The sequence below is a fragment of the Rhipicephalus sanguineus genome, chromosome 6 (assembly GCF_013339695.2).
Source record: "Rhipicephalus sanguineus isolate Rsan-2018 chromosome 6, BIME_Rsan_1.4, whole genome shotgun sequence".
Classification (NCBI taxonomy): Eukaryota; Metazoa; Arthropoda; class Arachnida; order Ixodida; family Ixodidae; genus Rhipicephalus; species Rhipicephalus sanguineus.
In genome coordinates, this window is record NC_051181.1 from 108,620,180 (window position 1) to 108,630,506 (window position 10,327).

Here is a 10,327-nt window from a genome sequence, read left to right on the forward strand (position 1 = left end):
AACATTACGCGTATCTGAGGCGCAACATCACTAGGTAAGTATTAGGTGTTGTGTTACTTTAATATAAAATACATAGATACGTAATTCTAGAAACCCTAGTTTCTTAAGCTGCGCTGAAAATGCGACTGTGCTGAAACTTGCCTTCCTCCGTGCCCTCTGCACGAGCTCATTGTTGTGTTTCGGTTTCGGTTCAGTATTGCACTGTACGAATGCCATGGGGCGCCGCTCTAGCATTCCTGTTTTACCCAGGCGACGTGTAAATAAAAGAGTGTGTGGAGGGTACTCGTTGAGTGCGGATATTTCTTCTGCTTCGGCGCTTCGCGCCAAACCGCGTGTTCGGGCTGGCTGGCGTCCCCGCCGGTCGCGTCGGTCACCGCCGGTCTTCGCCTGCTGCTGCGCCGGGACTACCAGCCCGCAACACAGCACTCATGTTTCCCGACGTATTGCCAGATGGCATCCATATCTCACGCAGCGCCTCTTCTATTCTCTTTAGAGGACATTTGCAGCGAAGCACGCGGATACGCGGCCAATTTTTGTTGTCCCAAATCTATCTGCTAGTCGGTTCAAGACTTTTTTAGCTTTTTTTAAATGCGAAGCATTTCTTAGCGAAGTTCTGCGACTTTGAGCGTATCTATCTATCTATCTATCTATCTATCTATCTATCTATCTATCTATCTATCTATCTATCTATCTATCTATCTATCTATCTATCTATCTATCTATCTATCTATCTATCTATCTATCTATCTATCTATCTAGCCGCCTACGACTTTGTGCTCTCCTGGTCGCTTGGTTCATCGAATGTGCACCAAAATTGGTATGGCGTAACATGACTGTATGACGAACATAAATGACAAGTCATAACATGAAAATCATGACACGCATGTCATGTACAGCATGATTTACATGCTACGCTCATGGTGCGCTGGCGGCCGTTTCACTAGTTTGATATACACCAAAATTGGTATCTTGCGACGTGAGTGTGTGACGAACATAAATAACACGAGTTAACATGAAAATCATGACACGCATGTCATGCACAGCATGACTTACGTGCCACGCTCATGGTGCGCTGGCGGCCGTTTCGCTAGCTTGATCTACCCCGAAATTGGTATTGTGCGACGTGACTGTATGACGAACATAAAAACTCGAGTTAACATGAAAATCATGACACGCATGTCATGCACAGCATGACTTACGTGCCACGCTCATGGAGCGCTGGCGGCAGTTTCGCTAGCTTGATATACACCAAAATTGGTATCTTGTGACGTGACTGTGTAATGAACACAAATAACACGAGTTAACATGAAAATCATGACACGCATGTCATATACAGCATGACTTACGTGCCACGCTCATAGAGCGCTGGCGGCAGTTTCGCTAACTTGATCTACCCCGAAATTGGTATTGCGCGACGTGACTGTGTGACGAACATAAATAACACGAGTTAACATGAAAATCATGACACGCATGTCATGTACAGCATGACTTACGTGCCACGCTCATGGAGCGCTGGCGGCAGTTTCGCTAGCTTGATCTACCCCGAAATTGGTATTGCGCGACGTGACTGTGTGACGAACATAAAAGCAGGAGTTAACATGACAATCATGACACGCATGTCATGTACAGCATGACTTACGTGCCACGCTCATGGGGCGCTGGCGGCCGTTTCTCTCATTTGATCGACCCCGAAGTTGGTATTGCGCGACGTTACATTGTGACGAACATAAATAATAGGAGTTAACATGAAAACCATGACACGCATTTTCCTCAATGACATACAAGACGATGTATGCAGCTCTTTGCTGGCTGCTTCGCATTACATCGATTCCCACAATGCGTGGGATCTGCCGGCTTTTTTTTTAACTTGTCAAAGCTGAAGTGGTCACATCAGTTATTAATCTTGGGCCATTGACAAATCAAACTGAATGTTTGACTTGTCTCTGTTACTAGGTCCGAACTTCAGAATCCTGAAGCGAAAAATGTGCGGCAATACAGAGGCCCCTGTGAAATAGCTGACAAGACGGCCAACAGTCTATTGTGTAAATGAACTTGGACGAAGCCAAGCTGTTAAGAAATATCCCGGGCCAGCGTAGGGGTTGGCGTGGGTGGGTCTGCCTTCTATTAATCCGTCCAGAGGGAAGGGGAGCACGATCCCCGCTGTATCGCCGTAGTTTCCGCCTATGCGTATCACCGCACTGCAACGACTGCGGTTGCCTACCACTGTTTAATGAACGTTCACTCGTGTTTAAGATGGTGTATAAGGATACCCGGGAGATAGTCCAGGCTAATCTGATTCCAAAAAAAAAAAAAAGAAAAGATGCCAACTGCGTGAGTGTGCCAACCGATTTCTCTTAGCACTTTGGAAATCGCCTATTTGGATGATGCTGGCTTGCATGATTATTATATTTTTGCCTGTCTTCGTCTTTTTTATAAGTACCACACGCTTCGGAAATGAAAATCACTTATTACCAGCATACGACAAGTCGTTATTCCAGTGCCTGTCATTTCAGAGCTCTGGCCTCAGTGGTTGCGGTGAAGGGCTGTTTATGAACGTGTGTTAGGAAGTTGTGTTTGGAGCTAAGGTTCATACCCGTGGCTTCCTTTGGCTGTATACTGCTTGTATATTCATGGCAAAGATTGTTTTCGCAGTGGCACTAACGGAAGCGGCACGTCCTGCTCCCGCAAGAGGTGGCGGTGGGAAGAAACCGGCGCTTTGCAATGTAAGTGTATTTTCCTAATATTATTACTCAAGTTCAAACCAAAAAGAAATTCAAAGTTACTAACGATTGCATACGGATACCACTTACATGGAAATTGTAGTGAAGCTTTTAACGCGACAGCACTCAAGAGGTCGTTTCGCAGATATCCCGGTGTCGGTGTCGCTATCGGCGTCGTTGGTTGTTCGCGAAAAATTAGCGTTGTCCGTGAGCGAAAATTCGAAAGAGATGCAAATGAATGAATAATAAAAAAAAATTTAAGGCAGCTTCGCACTGGTGGTGCCAAGCCTAAAGGAGCAGCGGATGTAGGCGACCTTCCTTTCTCTGTTTCTTTTTTAACACGAAAGTGTTTTATGCCGGGGTCCACCAAGACTTCAGTGACGTATTTCCGTCACGGAAATGACGTCGAAAAATGTACACTATCAGACGGCAAAGAAAAAAAGTTTCTACAACGGGCATCGAACTCACGACCGCTGGGTCCGCAACAACAGATGCCGGGCGCGCTATCCACTGCGCCGCGGTCACAGACTAGAGTCTTTACAAGCGCGCCTTTTATATCTACCACTATCCCGGTCGGCGGGGTGGTGTTGCCGTCTGGGAGCGGCAAAGTAAAGTAATTCATCATTACTGTGGCTTCCGCGATTAGTACCTGCAAGGCGTTACACGTTCGTCCCATTTGGCGCGTTTTCAATAGAAGTGCAATTTTGTCAACGCCTTAACATACCGCGAGGTGGCGACCTTAACGCAAGCGTCGTAAAAGCGTCGGCTTCGATCATAGCATCACGCTAATCAAACCAAAAATAGCTCTGCGACGTGCGCCTGCTGCACCCGGCTGTAACATCGCGTTCCCCGCCTATGCGCTCGCCCCGAGAAAAATCGAGGCCGGGCTACTGGGGCGGCACGACGCGCTTTGCGTTTCCCTCTAGTGCGGCCGTGGTGTTCAATCACATTTTAACATGCCGCAGGATGGCGACCAAGTTCTGCGTCCAATATGCGACGCTCTTCTGGCTATCACAACTCGTTCTCTGATTACGCTTTCACCGCTAACTACTACAGCTACCACAAGGGCTTGTTTAATCATTACACATGGACGTTATTCGTAGGTATGGAGATGTACCACCAAGCATCAAAGTGGGTGCATCCACGTTAAACGGTGCTATAGCTGCCAGACACCAATATACATTGTGCAAACTCTCTTGTATCAATGTACAGTAAACATTCAGTTACTTCTATAAGGGCACGTTTTACTTTCGTGTTATTCCGATTACTATGACGGAGGGATCAACCATGTTTTTTTCTGTTCCTGGCCAGTGCGCCGCTCTTTTATACCGACGCTGACTTCATGGCTTTAGCTCCGCCTACGCAGCTGTGCAGAGTGTGATTGAGAAGTGGCGGGCGGCTAGACGATGTGCATACGTAGCCGCGCAGACCTGTGCCCTTATGAAGGTTATGCTGGGGGTCAGAAGGTTATGCAGTGGCGGGAATTTTTCGCGCGCTTTTGCGTGGTGCCATGTAGCAAAGGCAGAGCTCTGGAAAGGTAATGAAAAGCCACCAATTTGGCTTGTACTATGTAGTGCGATGCTTACCTAAGCAAGGGTAAGCAATTTCAAGAAACGTATTGGTCATTGATCGATTATCGATTAGCTATCGATTGGCTTACACCAGCGTTCGGCAACCTTTTGAGGCGAAGGGCCAAGTTTCATGAAGCCGACACGGCGGGGGTGGGCCAGCAAATCGGAGGGGGGGGGGGGGGCTTTGTAGGCAAAGAGAAAGTATTTGGCGAATTGACAATAGTGTACAAAATTCAAAACTGGAACACAAATCATATTTCTTTTCAGCACGCATGTCACGAGGTTGCAATTTACAAGCATAGGTTACAAGCATAAAAAGGACGAGACAAGTAAAGATGCCGCGAACTTTTTTGTAGTGAAGCTGGTAAGGGCTCGTTACCGCAGCATAGCATCCGCAGACACGCGTCGCGTAGGCACAAAACTCGAGCGAGATCACCATCACCCTAACTCGAATACGACAAGGAGGGTCGCCCGTTGTCCTGCGCGGGAGGAGTAATCTTTGACGTACACGTGGAGATTTTTAGGTGAAGGTCCTTCTCCGATCTAGTTTTCCCACAAAATATCTTCATTCCCCCTTTTTTAGGCCCGTGCAAAAAAAAAAAAAAAAGGTAATGAAGGCATATCTGGCTAAGTGTGAAGATGGGGGAAAATGCCAAATGGAAGTGATCTTTTTTCGTTCCTGTCTAACTCCATTCGAGGTCAAAACAGCCATGTCGACCTTCAGATAGGAAATGACAGGGGGAGGGGGTACCGACGTCGTGCCGGGCCGCATGCTGGCCGCGGGCGGAAGGTTGCCCACCCGTGGGTCATACTGTGCTATAATTACCATGCATGTCCAGGCATTTGTAAGAAATTTCCAGAAATTCATTAGTTATTGATCGGTTATCTATTGGTTATATATGTCAATAATTTTTTATGCTTTCTCTTTCTCTTTTTCTTGACTTTCTTTCTCACTGTTTCTCCCTTTCTCTTTCTTTCTATGCTATGCTTTACTCTCTCGCCTCCCCTTTCCCACCCACTTGTTATGCTATACGAGGCTATGTTATGCTGGCTAACACGCCGGGATAACCGAGTTGTTACAATGCTCGCATTCGGATCATCGCTCCTCGGCTTCGAATCCAGCCTGGTCAAGAAACTTTCCCCCTAGAACTCGCCGCAACAATTGCTAATTCGTCGCTCATTGTAAGTGACTCAAAAACTGCCATATACAACTTCGGAGCGGGTAGGGTTTGTAGGACAGCCCTAGCCATTCTCTCTCGTAATCCGCCATCCCAACGTGTTACATTAATCTGGACACCAGCTCACGCAGGCCTAATTGGTAATGAGGCGGCTCATGCAAGAGCTTTCACGATCCGAGCGCAGGCTAGGCTAGGGGACGCTTCAGAAACCAATAATCTTCCTCCTGCATTTACCTCTAAGACAGATTGGTTACGTACCACGACATTTGCGGGCATTACCGCCTAGGCCGCCAAACTCTCCCGCCTTTACTACGTCGGTCCTCACGCAGCCGCGAAGTTCTATGGCGTAGACTACAAACCCGCACTTTTCTTTCCCCTGTCTTACGCCACAAAATTTACCCCGGGATGTGCCCTAATTCGCACTGCAAGTTTTGTTCTGTCAGGTGAGCGGACCTTAACCACATTATGTGGCAATGCAAACGTCACTCCCCTCCCCAGAGCCTTCGTAAACAATTAAGTAGTCAGGAGCTGTGGGAGGCTGCCATGCGCAGCTACAACCCCGCACTTCAGGAGGCTATCCTGAGGTGGGCTGAGGTGGTAGCGTAGGCCTACCGCGAGTAGGATCCCTCGCCTTCATCTCGCAGCCCCTTTCCCTTAAGATGGGATAAATAAAGTTATTTCTCTCTCTCTCTCTTTCTTTCTTCCTCGCTCTGTACTCGTTCTTTCACCCATCAGAGTCATTCCATCCCACGCCGGGTAAATCGGCGCACGTGTTCTGGGATTGAAGCAGAAGAGGAAGAAGAGTACGAACATAGCGTGTGTCGGTTCATGATGTCATAATTTTCTGTTGACACATTATAACCAACGGCTGCCATAAACAGCTCCGCTGTTAAAACGTTCAGTTCGAGTGGGAATCGAACCCAGGACTTCCGGGTGGCAAGGAGATGTTCTACCACAGAGCCACGCCACTGCATGAAATTGTGTCGAAAAAAATAAAAACCCTATACGAAAATCATGTCGAGAAAGGAGTCTCTGTAACGCATGTAATATTACGTGGCAGAAGCGTGGACTCGCACCGGTCGTCAAAACATGTGCATTGCGCAACGAGTGGTTGGTTTAAAGGCCCATCAATTACAAAGCGCACAGCTATAATTAATCATCATTAACAACAACAGCATCAAGAAAGAGTGCAGCTGCGTGGTTACGCGTGTTGCCTTACGGAAGTGCACTGGGTACTTCCCTGACCCACAAAGGGAAGAATTATGCCGTAGTGGGCACTTCACAACTTTATTCGCAGTAGGCATTCAAATAGCCTCAAATAGCCTATGTTACGCGCACAGACAAGTCTTCTGTGGACGAAAATAAAGTTTGGATCATTATTATAGTGATTACTTTCTTTGCGGCACGGTCTCCACCGAGAACCAAGGCGAGGATAGCGATTGAGAAGGCTATGCAAATGGGCCCCATTACGCTATCGCGTTCTACTCTTCAAAGCGAAACTCAAGCGTCCTCCAAGTTCTTTTTTCTCTCTTTTTCTCCTGTTACTAGTATCAGATGGCGAAACGTTATGTTTTGGAGTGAAACAATGCATTCTTGGAAATGCGCAACTTGCCAGCAGCCAGAAACGACATTGCGAAGGTGCGAGAAATGTGACAACCTACTCAATAACCTAACATGGATCACATGGGTAGTATTCATTGATACATAAAACTGGAAGCAGGATATTGGCCCCGTGCTGAGGTGTATTCGCGTAACTGAACTTTCACGTACTCAGTATATTCTGAACGTTACCATGATACCAGACGTGGCTTGCATGCTACTGCTTGAATTAGATTGAATAGATGTTGAAGATATGAGGTCGCCCTCACATCATACGTCTCGCCTGTCCGACAAATACGCTTGCAGCGTCACCGGAGATGACTATTCTAATTTCGCTGTTGTTGGCTATCTGTTGACTTCCTGCAGGGCGTTGCCTTCAATTTTCCTCTTTCAATAGATACTGGTGTGCCTAGGAGCTAATTTCACTGGAAGAATGGTGCATGGTAAATATAACACTAGGGTGAAAATAGGCTGAAAGCCCGAGGGTTAACCATATTATCTATGACTTTTCCATTGGATCTATTAAGCCCAGGACTCTGTCTTACATGAAGATAAGAATGAATACTTGCCCACGCAATGCCTCTTGTGCTACCTGCCCTGTTGCTAAATCTGCCGAAACGGCTCGAAGGTGGCTTCGGAAATGTTTATATGACTTCAGAAAATAAAGAAGTAAATAAATAACATTTTGTTCTTCATTTCTTACAGGGTAAAAGATGTAAACCGAACGAGTACTGCCAAGAAGGTTTTTTGGCACCCACGCAATGTGAGTACTTCGCAGCTGAGGTCGCTTTGTTTCCTATGTTGGAAGCATTAGTGTTATGTTTTATAACCATCATCACCATCATTGTCAGCCTATCTTCTTTCCACAGCACGACGAAAGGCTTTCCCAGTGATATACCCATGCTGCCCTGCGCGAGTTTATTCATTTTTATATTTTCAAGTTTGTTAGTTTCGTCACCACACTTGACCCTTACTATATTCGGCCAAGCATGTTCCTGTGTTACTGGAAGCTGTGTTTAGAAAATATCCACTCCCTTTTCAAATTAACAGCTGGAGGTATAATCACTACCGAGGGGGACCTTTACGTTGCGCCGTAAGAAAACTGGGTTCAGAGAAATCGGTTGGCAGTCGCTTAAATGTATGCCGAAACGTGCAAATAATGACATTAATGTATGATGAACATGAGTGGCATGTCATGACACGACTATCATTACTTCGTGTCACGCACGCCGCCTGCTTCGCGTAACATCAATTCCCACACATTGTGAGATATGTTTTTGTTATTGTGACAGCAAATAAATGGACACTCGATGCGCTATTTCGCCGTCGCCTTTATGTTCCATATAAAGTACAAAATTGATATGATCAGCCCACACGTCGTATGTTCTATGTGCGATCTAATCTAAAGTGTTCGAGGATTACATGTGCGAACGAGGCAGAAAAAAATTGCGATTTAAAGATCCATTACCGTGAACATTATAGCGCGCTAAGCCGTGATGTCATATATATATATATATATATATATATATATATATATATATATATATATAGAATGAAGGAAAGAAGATGACTCTTAAGGGCTCGTTTTCTTTATTAGACACAATATTAATGAGAACTAACAGACAGTAACGCCAAGGAAAGTATAGGGGGTGTTATCTGTAGTACTTAGAATATAAATGTGAAGAAAGTAAAGTGGACGAAAAGATAACTTGCCGCCGGCAGGGACCGAACCTGCGACCTTCGAATAACGCGTCCGATGCTCTACCACTGAGCTACGGCGGCGGTCATCCTCCCGTCCACTTTATGGGGTATATATGTGCATTTAAACCTTGGAGTGTTAGTCAGCGCCAATCGCAGCCATGGCGGCGAGTGTGGAACACTCTTTTTCTGCCTTTCTGGCGTCACGTAGCACGTGATCTTTTTACGAGCTGGCAGCTGACCAATACTCCTTCGCATACTACCTGAAGGCATCAAGTCTGCCAGAACGAGACCCTTGCTATGAATGAAGGAAAGAAGGTGATATATATATATATATATATATATATATATATATATATATATATATATATATATATATATATCTATATATATATATATATATATATATATATATATATATATATATATATATATCAACACGAAAACAATTCATTTGCTAACGAATTCGTCTTTCGTCTTTTTTAGGTCTTCCGAAAGATTACAGGCGATGACAACTTCCTGCCCGTGATGGAAAATCGTTTCCGCAAGAAACCTGCCGCACGGAAAAAAACACATGAGGGACATGAGCGGCATCAATGTTTTGACTGACTGAATAAAGTTACTTGTGCTCACAAAGTTGGCTCAGGCTGCCAGTTCTTTCTTTAACAAGCGTATTGAGAAATTTTAGGTGTTAACGGAATAATGTGCCCTCACAGTCACTTTAAATATTTCCAAAAAGTGGATTCCTTCGTTTGACAGCTTTCACTACGACAAAAGCAAGCAGAAAAAATATGCACAGTAATCACTGACAGACGATGATAGCCGATTAGGCTGAACAGCCGTAATACTTCACAATAGTTATTCATTGGAATAAATGAAAGGTGCGCATAACAGTGCATATTGGTTTGAGGAAGGCACAATGAGTTAGGGTGCTCAGGTAGAGTTTGATGCTTTATTGCAGCGAAAGCTGTTATGAGATCATTTCACCGGCCGTTTTTGGCGCCGTAGTTGTCCGCCGCCGCCGCCGCCGCCGGTGTCCGTAACCAGTATCGCTCGAAATAAGAAAAAAAAACGAAATAAGAAAAATTCCAGGATGGAACGAGGTTCGAACCTGGGCCCTCTGCGTGTGAGCCCAGTATTCAACCTCTGAGCCATGCCAGTGGTTGAAACTGCTTTGCAAAAAGGTCCTATACAGGCTTCGTGTCGGGAACGAACCACATTAGCATATGCAATATAGCGTGGTAGAAGAGTAAAATAAGCACCAAGCGTCGCACAACGCGAATTCTATAACCAGACGTCACACAATGCGAATTGCGCAACGAGTAGGTTGTTGATTGCTTACAACCCATTACAAAGGTCTCTGCCATAATTCTTCGTCGTCATCAGGCACAGCATCAACAAAGTGCGCATAATGCCTTGCATGCGTTTAGCAGATAGCACGGCTCTCCGTAGAATGACGAAAAATGGCACAGTGCCTGCTGCCCTACTTCTCAAAAATTACAATGATTTATAGCGTAGTGGGTTCCTCGCAAGTGCACTTGTATTGGTTGCCAAGGAAGCC

At 45.6% G+C, this 10,327-nt stretch overlaps 1 long non-coding RNA gene across 2 annotated transcripts in view; it reads left to right on the forward strand.

Moving 5' to 3' along the window:
- Window positions 1-9,396, forward strand: part of LOC119396152 (uncharacterized) — a 91,590-nt gene extending 82,194 nt beyond the window's left edge. For both annotated transcript variants that reach the window (XR_007416564.1, XR_005184396.2), the window contains exons 2-4: window positions 2,653-2,723; window positions 7,774-7,831; window positions 9,253-9,396. This is a non-coding gene — a long non-coding RNA (uncharacterized LOC119396152). The remainder of the gene's footprint in view (window positions 1-2,652; window positions 2,724-7,773; window positions 7,832-9,252) is intronic.
- The last annotated feature ends 931 nt before the right edge of the window (window positions 9,397-10,327 follow it).